This window comes from Sinohyriopsis cumingii, unplaced genomic scaffold (assembly GCF_028554795.1).
Source record: "Sinohyriopsis cumingii isolate HCF-2022 unplaced genomic scaffold, ASM2855479v2 utg001176l, whole genome shotgun sequence".
In the NCBI taxonomy this organism is placed as follows: Eukaryota; Metazoa; Mollusca; class Bivalvia; order Unionida; family Unionidae; genus Sinohyriopsis; species Sinohyriopsis cumingii.
In genome coordinates this window covers 4,271,312-4,277,010 of record NW_028315968.1, presented here as the reverse complement: position 1 = coordinate 4,277,010, position 5,699 = coordinate 4,271,312, and positions in this window count along the sequence as shown.

The following is a 5,699-nucleotide window of genomic DNA, read 5'->3' as shown; positions in this document are numbered from 1 at the left end:
TGCCTGGAGATTAACTGAAAGCCTAGTCAGCATGGTCAGGACATTACAGGTACCTAGCATGAGGACTGGCGGTCTCCTTGTTGGTTTTCTTTTGTTTTTTTCTTGGTGCAGTATTTGCAGTCCGCTTGTCATATAGTCGCATTACTTAACTCCTGCGCACTCAGCAAGGCAGGGGAACTGGCGGGACGGCACCTTATTGGCTGTGGGCTGCCCAGCTTGAGGCAGGCGATAGCTATCCAGTGAGACCTGTTTGTCTCTCCCACTGTCGGAAATAACCCCATGCGTCTGACTCTACGTCAGTCGAGCAGTGACTTATAACCGGTAAACTGCTGATTCTCGTGTTGTGTCGACGCTGTGAAGCCAAGATGGAGTGTCCTCTCCAGGGTGCAAGTGTGAGCAGGGTGATATGGAGAATCAGCTGTTGCCCATGCAGCTGATTCCCCCTCTCCACGCATCTGATGGATCAAAGTGAAAGGACAAGCCAGTACGTCATGGCACCTACGCCGTCACAGGAGTTGCCTAGACGACACTGAAAACAATGCCACGAATCCTTAATGACTCTGTCTCCGGATGTTCTGTTGGGGTTTACTCCCTTAGCCTTTCCCATAAGAGGGTATAGTCACAAGGCAGCAAAGGTTTGAAGTCAGAGTTTACCATCTCCTATGATGAGCGACCACCCAAGGTTAACGAGCCCCATCTGCCCGAAGCATCCGGTTTTGTGGCGCCAGAAACTCGCCTGTTATCTCTTCTCCAGTCAGTTTAAACAGGTTAATCCGAACTTAGTTATGCCACTCGTAAAGGCCTGGAGCTGGATTTGGTTGTCAGAGGCTCTATCAGACTCAAGCCATTGGGGGATTTCTCGGCGATAACAACCCTTGGAACCTAATTAAATATAATACCATATAAATGGATGTGGTGATCAAGTGAAACAAGGTACAGTTGGCAAAGTTGTTCATTGAGCGCCATCTTTAATACTATTTACCATTAACAATGTTCGCCTTTAAGTTAAATACAGTTACACACACACACACAAACACACAGATATATATATATATATATATATATATATATATATATATATATATATATATATATATATATATATATATATATATATATATATAAGGGCTGGCTGCACATAATATGAGTGAAACCTAAGGCAACTGGTAAAGGGTTTGGTTATTTTAAAACTTCACTATCTCACTTAACATAGGACGCTATTCATTTGTGCCTGTTTTAAAAGTTCTTCGTGCTGGTTTTGCGTTGACTTTCTTTTCTTTGGTGAGTGATCTGCAGTGCCACAACGCACCACAAAAATGGTAACCGTCTTTTAAGATGTGTCATATCATATAACCTCTCATTTATGTCAAGGTTTCAAGCAAGAAAGTTCCGTTTACGCTTCTTACAGGTATAATATATCTGCTCTAAACAGGTTACATAGCAATTTTGCACTAAAGAGACATTCTGGTTTTTATTTGTCTTGATAGTTGTTCAAATTGTATTACGAAATAAAATGCATATAAAACTCTCCCGATTATCCTACCACGTCGACTTGTGGTGTCTGCTTGTTTTCTTCCATCCCGTTTGTTGTTGTTGTTGTTGAATCGGATTTAAATAAGTAAATCTGTGTTCATCACCGGTGTAAATCGCATTCAAACCGCCATCATCACTCGTCTCATATTTGGCAAATAACTGTGTGGGGATTTAAACCGGATCTACTTTAGATCAGCTTTCAACAGATGCGGGACCCATCTTGTACAAATCTTACTAAGCTGATTTTTACATATTAAAAACAACCCGTGATAATATAAATATCTACCACTATGTATCGAGTATCTTCATCAAATGCCCCCATGCAAAGCAGCCACCTCCCACTGACCAACCGCAGATAACAGTCAACAAGAGCGAGGGCCATTTTCCATGGATTAGGGGCCACCAATGGAATCAATCTTAAAAGCGTAATGTGTTTACACTATGCTCTTTCCTCAATAGCATAATTGTTCTCCCTCTCCGACATTTTTACGTCACTGTCATTTATCTATGTTACGCTGTACGCATACGTCTGCATGTGTCTGGCGTGCTGCACACATGCAGGTGTAGATTACTCTATACCTCGATAGTTTGTATATATAAGCATTAACAAAATATATTGCCAGATTAAAAGAAACAAAAATGTAATAACAAAATATACAGAATTCTTTAAAAAAAAACATTTGAGGGGATCTACCCCTTTTAAGTATTCATAGATAGGAGACATGTCTGACCTAAATGAAGCTTCTTGTATTCTAAGTTAGTGAATTAAGTTAAGTAAAATAACATTGTCATTGCCCGGAGTGACACATCCGTAAAGGAGAATGCAGCTGTCATCTCTCTATCGACATGAGAGTGCCCGCCATTTAATTGGACATGATAACTTTCACCTAAAAATCATAATCCCATAAAATAATGTGTTGAAACTACCGGCCAGAATCATTTTATAACAAGTCATGGGGAAAATCTTTTCATATAACACACACACACACACACACACACACGCACACACACACACACTCCCGCATGCACGCAATCACGCATGCACACACACACATTGTTAATGATGTCTGTTAATTTTGTTATCAAATCATTTATCTCTTGTTCACATATATCAGTACTGTCTACTTTGATAATAATGTTATCGAAGTGTGATTTCAAATTTTCACCATTTAAATTAGACATTCCTCGCATTTATCACCAAATCAAACATATATGCTACTGCTTTGCATTCCATCTGCCGCAGTCACTTGACATCTAAATGCACAAATGCTGTCATATTAATATATGCAATGCAACGGTCTGAAAAGTTGAGAAGAAAAAGTGTTTTGTTCTCAAGTGGTGAATAAATTGCACCTAGCATATACAGGCTGACTTGCAATAACATAAATTCTTTATCATCGATCAATTTCCCAATAAAAAATCGTGAAAGTGTCTCTTTAATGGAAAAACAAATATAAAGTATATGAATGTTTTTTATTAACTTGACCTGTGCTTGTATGTATGTATGTATGTATGTATGTGTGCATGCATGCATGTATGTATGCATGGATGTATGTATGCATGTATGTATGTATGTATGTATGTATGTATGTATGTATGCATGCATGCATGGATGTATGTATGTATGTATGTATGTATGTATGTATGTATGTATGTATGTATGTATGTATGTATGTATGTGTGCATGCATGCATGTATGTATGCATGGATGTATGTATGTATGTATGTATGTATGTATGTATGTATGTATGTATGTATGTATGTATGTGTGTGTTATGCATGTATGTATGTATGCATGCATGTATGTATGCATGCATGCATGCATGTATGTATGTATGTATGTATGTATGTATGTATGTGTGTGTATGTATGTATGTATGTGTGTATGTATGTATGTCTATGTATGTGTGTGTATGTATGTATGCATGCATGTATGCATGCATGCATGCATGTATGCATATATGTATGTATGTATGTATGCATGCATGTATGTATGTATGTATGTATGTATGTATGTATGTATGTATGTATGTATATATATATATATATTGCTCTATTTCCATAGAGTCAGACAGCCATTGTTTAGAAGAATTTTTAATAATTTGTTTTTGAACTATCTGAATGACTTTAATAATTCTTTAAAACGTTAATGGCATTCTAGTAAACAATATTTTCGTCGTAAAGAGATATTCCGCGTAGTTCATGTAAAATGCTTTATTCATTTATTCTCCCATGAACCAAACTGAATATTCATTTACACTTTGCGCTTCACGGTCGTCACCAGTAAAGATTCTTTTTGAAACATCTGAACTATTCCATCCTAATAAAAAGCGAAAACAGGATACACAAATCATAACTTTGGAGTTCATAGCAGATGGTACTGAAAGTATTGTAGTAAATTTAGAGTATGTGCACTTGGTTGTAGTGCCCCGTTTTAAGCAGTTCTTAGATTTGTGTGGTTACTTGTTTGATTATTGGAATTCGGCGCCATGGAAATATTCCTGACCCGAACTAATGAGCTAATGAATAGGAGCAAACGTCACGGAGTGAAGTGTTAGTGTGTTTCCATGATGTCCTGGTTCACTAGTAGTGAATTCCGACCAAAACCGAATGAATGTGCCTGAGTAAAATAGTACATATTAAAATCTAATGGTATACATTGGTAGCGTGACTGCAAGGACAGTACTTACGGTATTAAACCGGTAAATTACACAAGGGAATAAATAAAAAGGGACTTGACAGACACCGTTTATGTCGCCATGTGGGCGAATATGGTGCAGCTATATCTGCGAAATGTGCCTGGAAAGCATACATTGACTGGCCTAAGGTGGCGGAGTTAAAATAGTTTCCATTGTTAGGGAGTACTCATATATGTTCTAAGGCGTGAACGGTTGGTGATACGGAAACATAATGTAGCCAAAACACGCAGATGTACGGTTGATAGATAATTGGCAGTTTGGTTTATCTGTGGTCTTGCATTAATTAGAGGAAAATTTAGGTATAGAATGGACACGTCGGGCTTTCTGATTTACAACTGAAGTTGTATAGAAGTCTTTGGAAAGTCGGGGAAACTTATGACTTATAGCGAGAATCGCGCCAGGGTTTGACAATCGCTCGGTCAAGTAAATACCCGTGTGCGTGTAACAGTATGATATAAGAGATGAGCCTTCTTTCAGCTTGTATCTAAATGTTACATCTACGCTAGCCATGTACCATATTTTATTCCTTTAAAGTTCCATACATATTATAAATGATGTTGCCGAAAAATGAGCGGGTAGATACTCAAACCAATGCATGGAAAACGCATATGAGAAGACGTTTCTTTTTAGTCTTCTGCGGCGGGATTACCAAATGTGGAGATGATTTCTTCCCACCTGATAAGAATAGGTGCATATTACGCGATTGCTCAAGTAAAATATTATTTGTTGTTTTAGCATAATTATTTAGATTATTTTTCTTATTCCCCTTTCTTTCGTTCTTTCATCATTCGTGTCATTTTCTCCAACAGTATGAGACATATCTTTAAAAGCGGCAACACAACAAATTTTGCGGAAACACACAACTCCATCAACTACTAATCGTGCTAGCTTTCATCTGCCTGAGAGATAATCCGATGTCATAACACGTGCCCTAAAGAGAGGACTATTGACACTCGAAAACATTAAGCTTGTAGCAGAGTAATGTTGCAAAATTTCATACATTTACCATGTAACCAACGAAGAAGTCCACAGCAGGATCTAACAAGCCATCAGACCCTGTGAAGACCTCTTGACCACTGTCAAAGAGCGCAAACTGAAGTGGTACAGTCATGTCTCAAGATCATCTGGACTGGCAAAAGCAATCTTGCATGGCACAGTGCGAGGGTGGAGAATAAGAGGCAGACAGAATTAGAGGTGGGAAGACAACATTAAAGAGTGGACAAGCATGGGATTTGGAGATTCCCAAAGGACAGTAGAGAACAGGGAAAGATGGAGCGAACTGGTTGTAAGGTTAAGTGTGGTGCCACAACGACTTCTTGGGTTAAGGGATTGATGATGACGATGATGCATACTGACACAGTTTATGTGACGTTCGTTCTAGTTATGCCCCTTAAGACTCCGGGTTGTATTTAGTGTACGACATAATCTAATGAACTCAACAACTACATTTTTTGTGGATCACCATGA